We start from the raw sequence: 19968 nt of genomic DNA, 5'->3' as shown, positions 1-19968 counted from the left end.
CTCGATTTAGAAGGAGAATCCCTATAACCCATAGTATTCCATAGCGACGCATTTTCTGTGTTAATTCGTTAATGTGAGGGAGCGAGAGGTGCAGTAAAGAAGGAATAGTGCATCGGAAAGGAGATACACGTATCCCAAAAGAAAATCCTGTCGTTTCCATAGAAACGTTCCTCGATTTAGAAGGAGAATTCCTATAGCCCATAGTATTTCATAGCTACGCAATTTCTGTGTTAATTCGTCAATGTGAGGGAGCGAGAGATGCAGTAAAGAAGGAATAGTGCATCGGAAAGGAGATACTCGTATCCCAAAAGAAAATCCTCTCGTTTCCATAGAAACATTCCTCGATTTAGAAGGAGAATTCCTATAACCCATAGTATTTCATAGGGACGCAATTTCTGTGTTAATTCGTCAATGGGAGGGAGCGAGAGATGCAGTAAAGAAGGAATAGTGCATCGGAAAGGAGATACTCGTATCCCAAAAGAAAATCCTTTCGTTTCCATAGAAATGTTCCTCGATTTAGAAGGAGAATTCCTATAACCCATAGTATTTCATAGCGATGCCAATTCTGTGTTAATTCGTCAATGTGAGGGAGTGAGAGATGCAATAAAGAAGGAATTGTGCATCGGAAAGGAGATACTCGTATCCCAAAGGAAAATCCTGTCGTTTCCATAGAAACGTTCCTCGATTTAGAAGGAGAATTCCTATAACCCATAGTATTTCATAGCGACGCAATTTCTGTGTGAATTCGTCAATGTGATGGATCGAGAGATGCAGTAAAGAAGGAATAGTGCATCGGAAAGGAGATACTCGTATCCCAAAAGAAAATCCTGTCGTTTCCATAGAAACGTTCCTCGATTTAGAATTGGTATTCCTGTAACATATAGTATTTCATAGCGACGCAATTTCTGTGTTAGTTTGTCAATGTGAGGGAGCGAGAGATGCAGTAAAGAAGGAATAGTGCATCGGAAAAGTGATAATCTTAACCCAAAAGGAAATCCTGTCGTTTCCATAGAAACGTTCCTCAATTTAGAATTAGAATTCATGTAACCAATAGTATTTCAAAGCGACGCAATATCTGTGTTAATTCGTCAATGTGAGGGAGCGAGAGATGCAGTAAAGCAGGAATTGTGGATCGGAAAGAAGATACTCGTATCGCAAAAGAAAATCCTGTCGTTTCCATAGAAACGTTCCTCGATTTAGAAGGAGAATTCCTATAACACATAGTATTTCACAGCGACGCAATTTCTGTGTTAATTCGTCAACGTGAGGGAGCGAGAGATGCAGAAAAGAAGGAGTAGTGCATCGGAAAGGAGATACTCGTATCGCAAAAGAAAATCCTGTCGTTTCCATAGAAACGTTCTTCGATTTAGAAGGAGTATTCCTATAACCCATAGTATTTCATAGCGACGCAATTTCTGTGTGAATTCGTCGATGTGATGGATCGGGAGATGCAGTAAAGAAGGAATAGGGCATCGGAAAGGAGATACTCGTATCGCAAAAGAAAATCCTGTCGTTTCCATAGAAACGTTCCTCGATTTAGAAGGGGAATTCCTGTAACCTATAGTATTTCATAGCGACGCAATTTCTGTGATAATTCGTCAATGTGAGGGAGCGAGAGATGCAGTAAAGAATGAATAGTGCATCGAAAAGGAGATACTCGTGTCCCAAAAGAAAATCATCTCGTTTCCATAGAAACATTCCTCGATTTAGAAGGAGAATTCCTATAACCCATAGTATTTCATAGCTACGCAATTTCTGTGTTAATTCGTCAATGGGAGGGAGCGAGAGATGCAGTAAAGAAGGAATAGTGCATCGGAAAGGAGATACTCGTATCCCAAAAGAAAATCCTGTCGTTTATATAGAAACGTTCTTCGATTTAGGAGGAGAATTCCTATAACCCATAGTATTTCAAAGCGACGTTATTTCTGTGTTAATTCGTCAATGTGAGGGAGTGAGAGATGCAGTAAAGAAGGAATAGTGCATCGGAAAGGAGATACTCGTATCCCAAAAGAAAATCCTGTCGTTTCCATAGAAACGTTCCTCGATTTAGATGGAGAATTCCTATAACCCATAGTATTTCAAAGCGACGTTATTTCTGCGTTAATTCGTCAATGTGAGGGAGCGAGAGATGCAGTAAAGAAGGAATAGAGCATCGGAAAGGAGATACTCGTATCCAAAAAGAAAATCCTGTCGTTTCCATAGAAACGTTCCTCGATTTAGAAGGAGAATTCCTGTAATCCATAGTATTTCAAAGCGACGCAATTTGTGTGTTAATTCGTCAATGTGAGGGAGCGGGAGATGCAGTAAAGAAGGAATAGTGCATCGGAAAGGAGATACTTGTATCCCAATAGAAAATCCTGTCGTTTCCATAGAAACGTTCCTCGATTTAGAAGGAGAATCCCTATAACCCATAGTATTCCATAGCGACGCATTTTCTGTGTTAATTCGTTAATGTGAGGGAGCGAGAGGTGCAGTAAAGAAGGAATAGTGCATCGGAAAGGAGATACACGTATCCCAAAAGAAAATCCTGTCGTTTCCATAGAAACGTTCCTCGATTTAGAAGGAGAATTCCTATAGCCCATAGTATTTCATAGCTACGCAATTTCTGTGTTAATTCGTCAATGTGAGGGAGCGAGAGATGCAGTAAAGAAGGAATAGTGCATCGGAAAGGAGATACTCGTATCCCAAAAGAAAATCCTCTCGTTTCCATAGAAACATTCCTCGATTTAGAAGGAGAATTCCTATAACCCATAGTATTTCATAGGGACGCAATTTCTGTGTTAATTCGTCAAAAGGAGGGAGCGAGAGATGCAGTAAAGAAGGAATAGTGCATCGGAAAGGAGATACTCGTATCCCAAAAGAAAATCCTTTCGTTTCCATAGAAATGTTTCTCGATTTAGAAGGAGAATTCCTATAACCCATAGTATTTCATAGCGATGCCAATTCTGTGTTAATTCGTCAATGTGAGGGAGTGAGAGATGCAATAAAGAAGGAATTGTGCATCGGAAAGGAGATACTCGTATCCCAAAGGAAAATCCTGTCGTTTCCATAGAAACGTTACTCGATTTAGAAGGAGACGTCATTGAACCCATAGCATTTGATAGCGACGCAATTTCTATGTTAATTCGTCAATGTGAGGGAGCGAGAGATGCAGTAAAGTAGGAATAGTGCATCGGAAAGGAGATACCCGTATCCCAAAAGAAAATCCTGTCGTTTCCATAGAAACGTTCCTCGATTTAGAAGGAGAATTCCTATAACACATAGTATTTCAAAGCGACGCAATATCTGTGTTAATTCGTCAATGTGAGGGAGCGAGAGATGCAGTAAAGAAGGAATTGTGGATCGGAAAGAAGATACTCGTATCGCAAAAGAAAATCCTGTCGTTTCCATAGAAACGTTCCTCGATTTAGAAGGAGAATTCCTATAACACATAGTATCTCACAGCGACGCAATTTCTGTGTTAATTCGTCAATGTGAGGGAGCGAGAGATACAGTAAAGAAGGAGTAGTGCATCGGAAAGGAGATACTCCTATCGCAAAAGAAAATCCTGTCGTTTCCATAGAAACGTTCCTCGATTTAGAAGGAGAATTCCTATAACCCATAGTATTTCATAGCGACGCAATTTCTGTGTGAATTCGTCAATGTGATGGATCGAGAGATGCAGTAAAGAAGGAATAGTGCATCGGAAAGGAGATACTCGTATCCCAAAAGAAAATCCTGTCGTTTCCAAAGAAACGTTCCTCGATTTAGAATTGGTATTCCTGTAACATATAGTATTTCATAGCGACGCAATTTCTGTGTTAATTTGTCAATGTGAGGGAGCGAGAGATGCAGTAAAGAAGGAATAGTGCATCGGAAAAGTGATAATCTTAACCCAAAAGGAAATCCTGTCGTTTCCATAGAAACGTTCCTCAATTTAGAATTAGAATTCATGTAACCAATAGTATTTCAAAGCGACGCAATATCTGTGTTAATTCGTCAATGTGAGGGAGCGAGAGATGCAGTAAAGCAGGAATTGTGGATCGGAAAGAAGATACTCGTATAGCAAAAGAAAATCCTGTCGTTTCCATAGAAACGTTCCTCGATTTAGAAGGAGAATTCCTATAACACATAGTATTTCACAGCGACGCAATTTCTGTGTTAATTCGTCAATGTGAGGGAGCGAGAGATGCAGTAAGGAAGGAGTAGTGCATCGGAAAGGAGATACTCGTATCGCAAAAGAAAATCCTGTCGTTTCCATAGAAACGTTCTTCGATTTAGAAGGAGTATTCCTATAACCCATAGTATTTCATAGCGACGCAATTTCTGTGTGAATTCGTCGATGTGATGGATCGAGAGATGCAGTAAAGAAGGAATAGGGCATCGGAAAGGAGATACTCGTATCGCAAAAGAAAATCCTGTCCTTTCCATAGAAACGTTCCTCGATTTAGAAGGGGAATTCCTGTAACCTATAGTATTTCATAGCGACGCAATTTCTGTGATAATTCGTCAATGTGAGGGAGCGAGAGATGCAGTAAAGAATGAATAGTGCATCGAAAAGGAGATACTCGTGTCCCAAAAGAAAATCATCTCGTTTCCATTGAAACATTCCTCGATTTAGAAGGAGAATTCCTATAACCCATAGTATTTCATAGCGACGCAATTTCTGTGTTAATTCGTCAATGGGAGGGAGCGAGAGATGCAGTAAAGAAGGAATAGTGCATCGGAAAGGAGATACTCGTATCCCAAAAGAAAATCCTGTCGTTTATATAGATACGTTCCTCGATTTAGAAGGGGAATTCCTGTAACCTATAGTATTTCATAGCGACGCAATTTCTGTGATAATTCGTCAATGTGAGGGAGCGAGAGATGCAGTAAAGAATGAATAGTGCATCGAAAAGGAGATACTCGTATCCCAAAAGACAATCCTGTCGTTTCCATAGAAACGTTCCTCGATTTAGATGGAGAATTCCTATAACCTATAGTATTTCATAGCGACGCAATTTCTTTGTTAATTCGACAATGTGAGGGAGCGAGAGATGCAGTAAAGAAGGAATAGTGCATCATAAAGGAGATACACGTATCCCAAAAGAAAATCCTGTCGTTTCCATAGAAACGTTCCTCGATTTAGAAGGAGAATTCCTATAACCCATAGTATTTCATAGCGATGCCAATTCTGTGTTAATTCCTCAATGTGAGGGAGTGAGAGATGCAATAAAGAAGGAATTGTGCATCGGAAAGGAGATACTCGTACCGCAAAAGAAAATCCTGTCGTTTCCATAGAAACGTTCCTCAATTTAGAAGGAGAATTCCTATAACCAATAGTATTTCATAGCGACGCAATTTCAGTGTTAATTTGTCAATGTGAGGGAGCGAGAGATGCAGTAAAGAAGGAATAGTGCATCGGAAAAGTGATAATCTTAACCCAAAAGGAAATCCTGTCGTTTCCATAGAAACGTTCCTCAATTTAGAATTAGAATTCATGTAACCAATAGTATTTCAAAGCGACGCAATATCTGTGTTAATTCGTCAATGTGAGGGAGCGAGAGATGCAGTAAAGCAGGAATTGTGGATCGGAAAGAAGATACTCGTATCGCAAAAGAAAATCCTGTCGTTTCCATAGAAACGTTCCTCGATTTAGAAGGAGAATTCCTATAACACATAGTATTTCACAGCGACGCAATTTCTGTGTTAATTCGTCAATGTGAGGGAGCGAGAGATGCAGTAAAGAAGGAGTAGTGCATCGGAAAGGAGATACTCGTATCGCAAAAGAAAATACTGTCGTTTCCATAGAAACGTTCTTCGATTTAGAAGGAGTATTCCTATAACCCATAGTATTTCATAGCGACGCAATTTCTGTGTGAATTCGTCGATGTGATGGATCGAGAGATGCAGTAAAGAAGGAATAGGGCATCGGAAAGGAGATACTCGTATCGCAAAAGAAAATCCTGTCGTTTCCATAGAAACGTTCCTCGATTTAGAAGGGGAATTCCTGTAACCTATAGTATTTCATAGCGACGCAATTTCTGTGATAATTCGTCAATGTGAGGGAGCGAGAGATGCAGTAAAGAATGAATAGTGCATCGAAAAGGAGATACTCGTGTCCCAAAAGAAAATCATCTCGTTTCCATAGAAACATTCCTCGATTTAGAAGGAGAATTCCTATAACCCATAGTATTTCATAGCGACGCAATTTCTGTGTTAATTCGTCAATGGGAGGGAGCGAGAGATGCAGTAAAGAAGGAATAGTGCATCGGAAAGGAGATACTCGTATCCCAAAAGAAAATCCTTTCGTTTCCATAGAAACGTTTCTCGATTTAGAAGGAGACGACATTGAACTCATAGTATTTCATAGCGATGCAATTTCTGTGTTAATTCGCCAATGTAAGGGAGCGAGAGATACAGTAAAGAAAGAATAGTGCTTCGGAAAGGAAATACTCGTATCCCAAAGAAAAATCCTGTCGTTTCCATAGAAACGTTACTCGATTTAGAAGGAGACGTCATTGAAGCCATAGCATTTGATAGCGACGCAATTTCTGTGTTAATTCGTCAATGTGAGGGAGCGAGAGATGCAGTAAAGAAGGAATAGTGCATCGGAAAGGAGATACTCGTATCGCAAAAGAAAATCCTGTCGTTTCCATAAAAACGTTCCTCGATTTAGAAGGAGAATTCCTATAACCCATAGTACTTCAAAGCGACGCCATTTCTGTGTGAATTCGTCAATGTGATGGATCGAGAGATGCAGTAAAGAAGGAATAGTGCATCGGAAAGGAGATACTCGTATCTCAAAAGAAAATCCTGTCATTTCCATAGAAACGTTCCTCGATTTAGAAGGGGAATTCCTGTAACCTATAGTATTTCATAGCGACGCAATTTCTGCGTTAATTCGTCAATGTGAGGGAGCGAGAGATGCAGTAAAGAAGGAATAGTGCATCGGAAAAGTGATACTCTTATCCCAAAAGAAAATCCTGTCGTTTCCATAGAAACGTTCCTCAATTTAGAATTAGAATTCATGTAACCAATAGTATTTCAAAGGGACGCAATATCTGTGTTAATTCGTCAGTGTGAGGGAGCGAGAGATGCAGTAAAGCAGGAATTGTGGATCGGAAAGAAGATACTCGTATCGCAAAAGAAACTCCTGTCGTTACCATAGAAGCGTTCATCGATTTAGAAATAGAATTCCTATAACCCATAGTATTTCACAGCGACGCAATTTCTGTGTGAATTCGTCGATGGGATGGATCGAGAGATGCAGTAAAGAAGGAATAGCGCATCGGAAAGGAGATACTCGTATCCCAAAAGAAAATCCTGTCGTTTCCATAGAAACGTTCCTCGATTTAGAAGGGGAATTCCTCTAACCTATAGTATTTCATAGCGTCGCAATTTCTTTGATAATTCGTCAATGTGAGGGAGCGAGAGATGCAGTAAAGAATGAATAGTGCATCAAAAAAGAGATACTCGTATCCCAAAAGACAATCCTGTCGTTTCCATAGAAACGTTCCTCGATTTAGAAGGAGAATTCCTATAACCCATAGTATTTCATAGCGACGCAATTTCTTTGTTAATTCGACAATGTGAGGGAGCGAGAGATGCAGTAAAGAAGGAATAGTGCATCATAAAGGAGATACACGTATCCCAAAAGAAAATCTTGTCTTTTCCATAGAAACGTTCCTCGATTTAGAAGGAGAGTTCCTATAACCCATAGTATTTCATAGCGATGCCAATTCTGTGTTAATTCGTCAATGTGAGGAAGTGAGAGATGCAATAACGAAGGAATAGTGCATCGGGAAGGAGATACTCGTATCGCCAAAGAAAATCCTGTCGTTTCCATAGAAACGTTTCTCGATTTAGAAGGAGAATTCCTGTAACCCATAGTATTTCATAGCGACGCAATTTCTGTGCTAATTCGTCAATGTGAGGGAGCGGGAGATGCTGTAAAGAAGGAATAGTGCATCGGAAAGGAGATACTTGTATCCCAAAAGAAAATCCTGTCGTTTCCATAGAAACGTTCCTCGATTTAGAAGGAGAATCCCTATAATCCATAGTATTTCATAGCGACGCATTTCCTGTGTTAATTCGTTAATGTGAGGGAGCGAGAGATGCAGTAAAGAAGGAATAGTGCATCGGAGAGGAGATACACGTATCCCAAAAGAAAATCCTGTCGTTTCCATGGAAACGTTCCTCGATTTAGAAGGAGTATTCCTATAGCCCATAGTATTTCATAGCGACGCAATTTCTGTGTTAATTCGTCAATGTGAGGGAGCGAGAGATGCAGTAAAGAAGGAATAGTGCATCGGAAAGGAGATACTCGTATCCCAAAAGAAAATCCTCTCGTTTCCATAGAAACATTCCTCGATTTAGAAGGAGAATTCCTATAACCCATAGTATTTCATAGCGACGCAATTTCGGTGTTAATTCGTCAATGGGAGGGAGCGAGAGATGCAGTAACGAAGGAATAGTGCATCGGAAAGGAGATACTCGTATCCCAAAAGAAAATCCTTTCGTTTCCATAGAAACGTTTCTCGATTTAGAAGGAGACGACATTGAACTCATAGTATTTCATAGCGATGCAATTTCTGTGTTAATTCGCCAATGTAAGGGAGCGAGAGATACAGTAAAGAAAGAATAGTGCTTCGGTAAGGAGATACTCGTATCCCAAAGGAAAATCCTGTCGTTTCCATAGAAACGTTACTCGATTTAGAAGGAGACGTCATTGAACCCATAGCATTTGATAGCGACGCAATTTCTGTGTTAATTCGTCAATGTGAGGGAGCGAGAGATGCAGTAAAGAAGGAATAGTGCATCGGAAAGGAGTTACTCGTATCGCAAACGAAAATCCTGTCGTTTCCATAGAAATGTTCCTCGATTTAGAAGGAGAATGCCTATAATCCATAGTATTTCATAGCGACGCATTTTCTGCGTTAATTCGTCAATGTGAGGGAGCGAGAGATGCAGTAAGGAAGGATTAGTGCATCGGAAAGGAGATACTCGTATCCAAAAAGAAAATCCTGTCGTTACCATAGAAACGTTCCTCGATTTAGAAGGAGAATTCCTATAACACATAGTATTTCATAGCGACGCCATTTCTGTGTTAATTCGTCAATGTGAGGGAGTGAGAGATGCAATAAAGAAGGAATAGTGCATCGGAAAGGAGATACTCGTAACCCAAAAGAAAATCCTGTCGTTTCCATAGAAACGTTCCTCGATTTAGAAGGAGAATTCCTATAACCCATAGTATTTCAAAGCGACGTTATTTCTGTGTTAATTCCTCAATGTGAGGGAGCGAGAGATGCAGTAAAGAAGGAATAGTGCATCGGAAAGGAGATACTCGTATCCCAAAAGAAAATCCTGTCGTTTCCATAGAAACGTTCCTCGATTTAGATGGAGAATTCCTATAACCCATAGTATTTCAAAGCGACGTTATTTCTGCGTTAATTCGTCAATGTGAGGGAGCGAGAGATGCAGTAAAGAAGGAATAGAGCATCGGAAAGGAGATACTCGTATCCAAAAAGAAAATCTTGTCGTTTCCATAGAAACGTTCCTCGATTTAGAAGGAGAATTCCTGTAATCCATAGTATTTCAAAGCGGCGCAATTTGTGTGTTAATTCGTCAATGTGAGGGAGCGAGAGATGCAGTAAATAAGGAATAGTGTATCGGAAAGTAGTTACTCGTATCGCAAAAGAAAATCCTGTCATTTTGTAACCTCCCCACGGAAATATACCCTCTACCACGCAATAATTAATAATGGTCAATCAAATCATCGACATTTATTCACTTTTAGAAAGTATCAAATCGGATTTCTAGTAATATATGCACCGACAGCCCGTCGACGCCAAGGTATTTTTCTAGTAAGATTATTCTTTGGAATAATAGAGATACATAGATGTATTCTCCATGGTTATTATAGACAGAGAGAGAGGGAGTACAGCTTCGGAAGTATCTGTTGCAAGATTGTCAGGTTGCTAAAAGAGATATTTGCTCTTCTTCTCGCTAAAACGAGCTAGTAAAGTTTGTGCCAGTAGCGTGTTATTGGTGGATAGAGAAAAACGGTAAACGAAAATTACGTAAGACTTGGAATCAACAGAAAACGGAACATGTAATGGTGATGGACTGAATATACTATTTTCCTTAGAAATAAGGTTTGTGACCCTTTTATTCTAGAGTGAATGACGAATGAGTTCTCTGTCTAAATCATTGATTATTGCCTTGGCCCTGTGATTAGTGGGGAAGTTTCAGCTGCGACGAAGAGAGCCTGCAGTCTCCGAGTTTTGATAAAATCGTCCAAAAAGGCTTCGTCCACATCTGAAATTTTAGATCTGTCGTAAAATGAACGAATTGTTCAAACGATCGATTTTTCACAACTGAATGCAGCGCTTAACAATAATAACAAATGTAAAGATCTTTTCCAGCAAACCAGCCGAAGATTATTAAGACGAAGGGCTCCACCAGAGATTCTATTGGGCTGATTCCCCGTAAATAAAATTATATATTTAAAACTGTACACAGATAAAGGACAGAGAGAGAGAGAGAGAGAGAGCGAATGAAACTCGAGAAAATACTCAGAATCCTCAATTACCATAAATGTTTGCCTGTCTTATCACGGATAAGCCCAAAAGATAAAACAGGAGGCCCTATCTGTATTGTACCGATTTATGTGTGAGAGTGAAGGGGTAATAAAGGCGACAGATACACCTCTGTACAGACAAAACATTACACCAAGTTAGCGGCAAGCTGCATTCACATACTTTCATCAATTACAGTAGAATTCATTCAAAATAAATACTCGATTTAGAAGGAGAATTCCTATAAACCATAGTACTTCATAGCGACGCAATTTCTGTGTTAATTCGTCAATGTGAGGGAGCGAGAGATGCAGTAAAGAAGGAGTAGTGCATCGGAAAGGAGATACTCGTATCGCAAAAGAAAATCCTGTCGTTTCCATAGAAACGTTTTTCGATTTAGAAGGAGAATTCCTATAACCCATAGTATTTCATAGCGACGCAATTTCTGTGTGAATTCGTCGATGTGCTTGATCGAGAGATGAAGTAAAGAAGGAATAGTGCATCGGAAAGGAGATACTCGTATCCCAAAAGAAAATCCTGTCGTTTCCATTGAAACGTTCCTCGATTTAGAAGGGGAATTCCTGTAACCTATAGTATTTCTTAGCGACGCAATTTCTGTGATAATTCGTCAATGTGAGGGAGCGAGAGATGCAGTAAAGAATGAATAGTGCATCGAAAAGGAGATACTCGTATCCCAAAAGACAATCCTGTCGTTTCCATAGAAACGTTCCTCGATTTAGAAGGAGAATTCCTGTAACCCATAGTATTTCATAGCGATGCCAATTCTGTGTTAATTCGTCAATGCGAGGGAGTGAGAGATGCAATAAAGAAGGAATAGTGCATCGGGAAGGAGATACTCGTATCGCAATAGAAAATCCTGTCGTTTCCATAGAAACGTTCCTCGATTTGGAAGGAGAATTCCTGTAACCCATAGTATTTCATAGCGACGCAATTTCTGTGTTAATTCGTCAATGTGAGGGAGCGGGAGATGCAGTAAAGAAGGAATAGTGCATCGGAAAGCAGATACTTGTATCCCAAAAGAAAATCCTGTCGTTTCCATAGAAACGTTCCTCGATTTAGAAGGAGAATCCCTATAATGCATAGTATTTCATAGCGACGCATTTTCTGTGTTAATTCGTTAATGTGAGGGAGCGAGAGATGCAGTAAAGAAGGAATAGTGCATCGGAAAGGAGATACACGTATCCCAAAAGAAAATCCTGTCGTTTAAATAGAAACGTTCCTCGATTTAGAAGGAGAATTCCTATAACCCATAGTATTTCATAGCGATGCCAATTCTGTGTTAATTCGTCAATGTGAGGGAGCGAGAGATGCAGTAAAGAAGGAATAGTGCATCGGAAAGGAGATACTCGTATCCCAATAGAAAATCCTTTCGTTTCCATAGAAACGTTTCTCGATTTAGAAGGAGATGACATTGAACTCATAGTATTTCATAGCGATGCAATTTCTGTGTTAATTCGCCAATGTAAGGGAGCGAGAGATACAGTAAAGAAAGAATAGTGCTTCGGAAAGGAGATACTCATATCCCAAAGGAAAATCCTGTCGTTTCCATAGAAACGTTACTCGATTTAGAAGGAGACGTCATTGAACCCATAGCATTTGATAGCGACGCAATTTCTGTGTTAATTCGTCAATGTGAGGGAGCGGGAGATGCAGTAAAGAAGGAATAGTGCATCGGAAAGGAGATACACGTATCCCAAAAGAAAATCCTGTCGTTTCCATAGAAACGTTCCTCGATTTAGAAGGAGAATTCCTATAGCCCATAGTATTTCATAGCGACGCAATTTCTGTGTTAATTCGTCAATGTGAGGGAGCGAGAGAGGCAGTAAAGAAGGAATAGTGCATCGGAAAGGAGATACTCGTATCGCAAAAGAAAATCCTGTCGTTTCCATAGAAACGTTCCTCGATTTAGAAGGAGAATTCCTATAACCCATAGTATTTCATAGCGACGCAATTTCTGTGTGAATTCGTCAATGTGATGGATCGAGAGATGCAGTAAAGAAGGAATAGTGCATCGGAAAGGAGATACTCGTATCCCAAAAGAAAATCCTGTCGTTTCCATAGAAACGTTCCTCGATTTAGAAGGGGCATTCCTGTAACCTATAGTATTTCATAGCGACGCAATTTCTGTGTTAATTCGTCAATGTGTGGGAGCGAGAGATGCAGTAAAGAAGGAATAGTGCATCGGAAAAGTGATACTCTTATCCCAAAAGAAAATCCTGTCGTTTCCATAGAAACGTTCCTTAATTTAGAATTATAATTCATGTAACCAATAGTATTTCAAAGCGACGCAATATCTGTGTTAATTCGTCAATGTGAGGGAGCGAGAGATGCAGTAAAGAAGGAATTGTGGATCGGAAAGAAAATACTCGTATCGCAAAAGCAAATCCTGTCGTTTCCATAGAAACGTTCCTCGATTTAGAAGGAGAATTCCTATAACACATAGTATTTCACAGCGACGCAATTTCTGTGTTAATTCGTCAATGTGAGGGAGCGAGAGATGCAGTAAAGAAGGAGTAGTGCATCGGAAAGGAGATACTCGTATCGCAAAAGAAAATCCTGTCGTTTCCATAGAAACGTTCTTCGATTTAGAAGGAGAATTCCTATAACCCATAGTATTTCATAGCGACACAATTTCTGTGTGAATTCGTCGATGTGATGGATCGAGAGATGCAGTAAAGAAGGAATAGTGCATGGGAAAGGAGATACTCGTATCCCAAAAGCAAATCCTGTCGTTTCCATAGAAACGTTCCTCGATTTAGAAGGAGAATTCCTATAACACATAGTATTTCACAGCGACGCAATTTCTGTGTTAATTCGTCAATGTGAGGGAGCGAGAGATGCAGTAAAGAAGGAGTAGTGCATCGGAAAGGAGATACTCGTATCGCAAAAGAAAATCCTGTCGTTTCCATAGAAACGTTCTTCGATTTAGAAGGAGAATTCCTATAACCCATAGTATTTCATAGCGACACAATTTCTGTGTGAATTCGTCGATGTGATGGATCGAGAGATGCAGTAAAGATGGAATAGTGCATCGGAAAGGAGATACTCGTATCCCAAAAGAAAATCCTGTCGTTTCCATAGAAACGTTCCTCGATTTAGATGGAGAATTCCTATAACCCATAGTATTTCAAAGCGACGTTATTTCTGAGTTAATTCGTCAATGTGAGGGAGCGAGAGATGCAGTAAAGAAGGAATAGTGCATCGGAAAGGAGATACTCGTATCCAAAAAGAAAATCCTGTCGTTTCCATAGAAACGTCTTCGATTTGGAAGGAGAATTCCTATAACACATAGTATTTCATAGCGACGCCATTTCTGTATTAATTCGTCAATGTGAGGGAATGAGAGATGCAATAAAGAAGGAATAGTGCAACGGAAAGGAGATACTCGTATCCCAAAAGAAAATTCTGTCGTTTCCTTAGAAACGTTCCTCGATATAGAAGGAGAATCCCTATAATCCATAGTATTTCATAGCGACGCAATTTCTGTGTTAATTCGTCAATGTGATAGGACGAGTGATGCAGTAAAGAAGGAATAGTGCATGGGAAAGTAGATACTCGTTTCCCAAAAGAAAATCCTTTCGTTTCCATAGAAACGTTACTCGATTTAGATGGAGACGTCATTGAACCCATAGTATTTCATAGCGACGCAATATCTGTGTTAATTCGCCAATGTGAGAGAGCGAGAGACGCAGTAAAGAAGGAATAGTGATTCGGAAAGGAGATACTCGTATCCCAAAGGAAAATCCTGTCGTTTCCATAGAAACGTTACTCGATTGAAAAGGAGACGTCATTGAACCCATAGCATTTCATAGCGACGCAATTTCTGTGTTAATTTGGCAATGTGAGGGAACGATAAATGCAGTAAAGAAGGAATAGTGCATCGGAATGGACATACTCGTATCCCAAAAGAAAATTCGGTCGTTTAAATAGAAACGTTCCTCGATTTAGAAGGAGAATTCCTATAACCCATAGTATTTCATAGCGACGCAATTTCTGTGTTAATTCGTCAATGTGAGGGAGCAGGAGATGCAGTAAAGAAGGAATAGTGCATCGGAAGGGAGATATTCGTATCCCAAAAAAAATCCTGTCTTTTCCATGGAAACGTTGCTCAATTTTGAGGGAGAATTCCTATAACACATAGTATTTCATAGCGACGCATTTTCTGCGTTAATTCGTCAATGTGAGGGAGCTAGAGATGCAGTAAAGAAGGAATAGTGCATCGGAATGGAGATACTCGTATCCCAAAAAGAAAATCCTGTTTTTCCATAGAAACGTTCCTCGATTTAGAAGGAGAATTCCTATAACACATAGTATTTCATAGCGACGCCATTTCTGTGTTAATTCGTCAATGTGAGGGAGTGAGAGATGCAATAAAGAAGGAATAGTGCATCGGAAAGGAGATACTCGTATCCCAAAAGAAAATCCTGTCGTTTCCATAGATACGTTCCTCGATTTAGAAGGAGAATTCCTATAACCCATAGTATTTCATAGCGACGCAATTTCTGTGTTAATTCGTCAATGTTAGTGAGCGAGAGATGCAGTAAAGAAGGAATAGTGCATCGGAACGGAGATACTCGTATCGCAAAAGAAAATCCTGTCGTTTCCATAGAAACGTTCCTCGATTTAGAAGGAGAATTCCTATAACCCATAGTATTTCAAAGCGACGCAATTTGTGTGTTAATTCGTCAATGTGAGGGAGCGAGAGATGCAGTAAAGAAGGAATAGTGCATCGGCAAGGAGATACTCGTATCGCAAAAGAAAATCGAGTTGTTTCCATAGAAACGTTCCTCGATTTAGACGGAGAATTCCTATAACACATAGTATTTCATAGCGACGCAATTTCTGTTTAATTCGTCAATGTGAAGGGAACGAGAGATGCAGTAATGAAGGAACAGTCCATCGGAAAGGAGATACTCGTATCGCAAACGAAAATCCTGTCGTTTCCATAGAAATGTTCCTCGATTTAGAAGGAGAAAGCCTATAATCCATAGAATTTCATAGCGACGCATTTTCTGCGTTAATTCGTCAATGTGAGGGAGCTAGAGATGCAGTAAAGAAGGAATAGTGCATCGGAAAGGAGATACTCGTATCCAAAAAGAAAATCCTGTCGTTTCCATAGAAACGTTCCTCGATTTAGAAGGAGAATTCCTATAACACATAGTATTTCATAGCGACGCCATTTCTGTGTTAATTCGTCAATGTGAGGGAGTGAGAGATGCAATAAAGAAGGAATAGTGCATCGGAAAGGAGATACTCGTATCCCAAAAGAAAATCCTGTCGTTTCCATAGAAACGTTCCTCGATTTAGAAGGAGAATTCCTATAACCCAAAGTATTTCAAAGCGACGTTATTTCTGTGTTAATTCGTCAATGTGAGGGAGCGAGAGATGCAGTACAGAAGGAATAATGCATCGGAAAAGGAGATACTCGTATCGCAAACGAAAATCCTGTCGTTTCCATAGAAATGTTCCTCGATTTAGAAGGAGAAAGCCTATAATCCATAGAATTTCATAGCGACGCATTTTCTGCGTTAATTCGTCAATGTGAGGGAGCGAGAGATGCAGTAAAGAAGGAATATTGCATCGGAAAGGAGATACTCGTATCCCAAAAGAAAATCCTGTCGTTTCCATAGAAACGTTCCTCGATTTAGAAGGAGAATTCCTATAACCCATAGTATTTCAAAGCGACGTTATTTCTGTGTTAATTCGTCAATGTGAGGGAGCAGGAGATGCAGTATAGAAGGAATAGTGCATCGGAAGGGAGATATTCGTATCCCAAAAAAAATCCTGTCTTTTCCATGGAAACGTTGCTCAATTTTGAAGGCGAATTCCTATAACCCATAGTATTTCATTGCGACGCAATTTCTGTGTTAATTCGTCAATGTGAGTGAGCGAGAGATGCAGTAAAGAAGGAATAGTGCATAGGAAAGGAGATACTCGTATCCCAAAGGAAAATCGTGTCGTTTCCATAGAAACGTTCCTCGATTTAGATGGAGAATTCCTATAACCCATAGTATTTCAAAGCGACGTTATTTCTGCGTTAATTCGTCAATGTGAGGGAGCGAGAGATGCAGTAAAGAAGGAATAGTGCATCGGAAAGGAGATACTCGAATCCAAAAAGAAAGGCCTGTCGTTTCCATAGAAACGTTACTCGATTTAGAAGGAGAATTCCTATAACACATAGTATTTCATAGCGACGCCATTTCTGTGTTAATTCGTCAATGTGAGGGAGTGAGCGATGCAATAAAGAAGGAATAGTGCAACGGAAAGGAGATACTCGGATCCCAAAAGAAAAATCTGTCGTTTCCATAGAAACGTTCCTCGATTTAAAAGGAGAATTCCTATAGCCCATAGTATTTTATAGCGACGCAATTAATGTGTTAATTCGTCAATGTGATGGGGCGAGAGATGCAGTAAAGAAGGAATAGTGCATGGGAAAGTAGATACTCGTATCCCAAAAGAAAATCCTGTAGTTTCCATAGAAACGATCCTCGACTTAGAAGGATAATTCCTATAGCCCACAGTATTTCATAGCGACGCAATTTCTGTGTTAATTCGTCAATGTGAGGGAGCGATGATGGATGCAGTAAGGAAGGAATAGTGCATCGGAAAGGAGATACTCGTATCCAAAAAGAAAATCCTGTCGTTTCCATAGAAACGTTCCTCGATTTAGAAGGAGAATTCCTATAACCCATAGTATTTCAAAGCGACGTTATTTCTGTGTTAATTCGTCAATGTGAGGGAGCAGGAGATGCAGTATAGAAGGAATAGTGCATCGGAAGGGAGATATTCGTATCCCAAAAAAAATCCTGTCTTTTCCATGGAAACGTTGCTCAATTTTGAAGGCGAATTCCTATAACCCATAGTATTTCATTGCGACGCAATTTCTGTGTTAATTCGTCAATGTGAGTGAGCGAGAGATGCAGTAAAGAAGGAATAGTGCATAGGAAAGGAGATACTCGTATCCCAAAGAAAAATCTGTCGTTTCCATAGAAACGTTCCTCGATTTAGAAGGAGAATTCCTATAACCCATAGTATTTCAAAGCGACGTTATTTCTGCGTTAATTCGTCAATGTGAGGGAGCGAGAGATGCAGTAAAGAAGGAATAGTGCATCGGAAAGGAGATACTCGTATCCAAAAAGAAAATCCTGTCGTTTCCATAGAAACGTTCCTCGATTTAGAAGGAGAATTCCTATAACCCATAGTATTTCAAAGCGACGTTATTTCTGTGTTAATTCGTCAATGTGAGGGAGCAGGAGATGCAGTATAGAAGGAATAGTGCATCGGAAGGGAGATATTCGTATCCCAAAAAAAATCCTGTCTTTTCCATGGAAACGTTGCTCAATTTTGAAGGCGAATTCCTATAACCCATAGTATTTCATTGCGACGCAATTTCTGTGTTAATTCGTCAATGTGAGTGAGCGAGAGATGCAGTAAAGAAGGAATAGTGCATAGGAAAGGAGATACTCGTATCCCAAAGAAAAATCTGTCGTTTCCATAGAAACGTTCCTCGATTTAGAAGGAGAATTCCTATAACCCATAGTATTTCAAAGCGACGTTATTTCTGCGTTAATTCGTCAATGTGAGGGAGCGAGAGATGCAGTAAAGAAGGAATAGTGCATCGGAAAGGAGATACTCGTATCCAAAAAGAAAATCCTGTCGTTTCCATAGAAACGTTCCTCGATTTAGAAGGAGAATTCCTATAACCCATAGTATTTCATAGCGACGCAATTTCTGTGTTAATTCGTCAATGTTAGTGAGCGAGAGATGCAGTAAAGAAGGAATAGTGCATCGGAACGGAGATACTCGTATCGCAAAAGAAAATCCTGTCGATTCCATAGAAACGTTCCTCGATTTAGAAATAGAATTCCTATAACCCATAGTATTTCAAAGCGACGCAATTTGTGTGTTAATTCGTCAATGAGAGGGAGCGAGAGATGCAGTAAAGAAGGAATAGTGCATCGGCAAGGAGATACTCGTATCGCAATAGAAAATCGAGTTGTTTCCATAGAAACGTTCCTCGATTTAGACGGAGAATTCCTATAACACATAGAATTTCATAGCGACGCAATTTCTGTTTAATTCGTCAATGTGAAGGGAACGAGAGATGCAGTAATGAAGGAACAGTCCATCGGAAAGGAGATACTCGTATCGCAAACGAAAATCCTGTCGTTTCCATAGAAATGTTCCTCGATTTAGAAGGAGAAAGCCTATAATCCATAGAATTTCATAGCGACGCATTTTCTGCGTTAATTCGTCAATGTGAGGGAGCTAGAGATGCAGTAAAGAAGGAATAGTGCATCGGAAAGGAGATACTCGTATCCAAAAAGAAAATCCTGTCGTTTCCATAGAAACGTTCCTCGATTTAGAAGGAGAATTCCTATAACACATAGTATTTCATAGCGACGCCATTTCTGTGTTAATTCGTCAATGTGAGGGAGTGAGAGATGCAATAAAGAAGGAATAGTGCATCGGAAAGGAGATACTCGTATCCCAAAAGAAAATCCTGTCGTTTCCATAGAAACGTTCCTCGATTTAGAAGGAGAATTCCTATAACCCATAGTATTTCAAAGCGACGTTATTTCTGTGTTAATTCGTCAATGTGAGGGAGCAGGAGATGCAGTATAGAAGGAATAGTGCATCGGAAGGGAGATATTCGTATCCCAAAAAAAAATCCTGTCTTTTCCATGGAAACGTTGCTCAATTTTGAAGGCGAATTCCTATAACCCATAGTATTTCATTGCGACGCAATTTCTGTGTTAATTCGTCAATGTGAGTGAGCGAGAGATGCAGTAAAGAAGGAATAGTGCATCGGAAAGGAGATACTCGTATCCCAAAAGAAAATCCTGTCGTTTCCATAGAAACGTTCCTCGATTTAGAAGGAGAATTCCTATAACCCATAGTATTTCAAAGCGACGTTATTTCTGCGTTAATTCGTCAATGTGAGGGAGCGAGAGATGCAGTAAAGAAGGAATAGTGCATCGGAAAGGAGATACTCGAATCCAAAAAGAAAGTCCTGTCGTTTCCATAGAAACGTTACTCGATTTAGAAGGAGAATTCCTATAACACATAGTATTTCATAGCGACGCCATTTCTGTGTTAATTCGTCAATGTGAGGGAGTGAGCGATGCAATAAAGAAGGAATAGTGCAACGGAAAGGAGATACTCGGATCCCAAAAGAAAAATCTGTCGTTTCCATAGAAACGATCCTCGACTTAGAAGGATAATTCCTATAGCCCACAGTATTTCATAGCGACGCAATTTCTGTGTTAATTCGTCAATGTGAGGGAGCGATGATGGATGCAGTAAGGAAGGAATAGTGCATCGGAAAGGAGATACTCGTATCCAAAAAGAAAATCCTGTCGTTTCCATAGAAACGTTCCTCGATTTAGAAGGAGAATTCCTATAA

The sequence above is a fragment of the Schistocerca cancellata genome, unplaced genomic scaffold (assembly GCF_023864275.1).
Source record: "Schistocerca cancellata isolate TAMUIC-IGC-003103 unplaced genomic scaffold, iqSchCanc2.1 HiC_scaffold_1147, whole genome shotgun sequence".
NCBI classification, from domain to species: domain Eukaryota; kingdom Metazoa; phylum Arthropoda; class Insecta; order Orthoptera; family Acrididae; genus Schistocerca; species Schistocerca cancellata.
This window is presented reverse-complemented; position numbering follows the sequence as displayed.